We start from the raw sequence: 255 nt of genomic DNA, 5'->3' as shown, positions 1-255 counted from the left end.
CCATGACACGTGAACGTCTGTCTGTTTATTTTCTTTATATCACCAGTTTGGTTAAGCTTCCAATTTCACGGAATGCATTCACTATATTTTTACCTTAGCAATTTTAGTCTGCTCATTAAAATATTTGTTGATGTTTTACAATCCTGAAAAGGCATATGCCATAACATTCCTTTATATGCCAATTTGCCCTTCTTATTACATCCATTATATTATATAATACCGAAGGATCAGGTGAAGGAAGAGAAAAAGTATAAA

The sequence above is a fragment of the Penaeus japonicus genome, unplaced genomic scaffold (genome assembly GCF_977035675.1).
Source record: "Penaeus japonicus unplaced genomic scaffold, GWHDUDI00000001_assembly GWHDUDI00000009, whole genome shotgun sequence".
Taxonomy (NCBI): Eukaryota; Metazoa; Arthropoda; class Malacostraca; order Decapoda; family Penaeidae; genus Penaeus; species Penaeus japonicus.
This window is presented reverse-complemented; position numbering follows the sequence as displayed.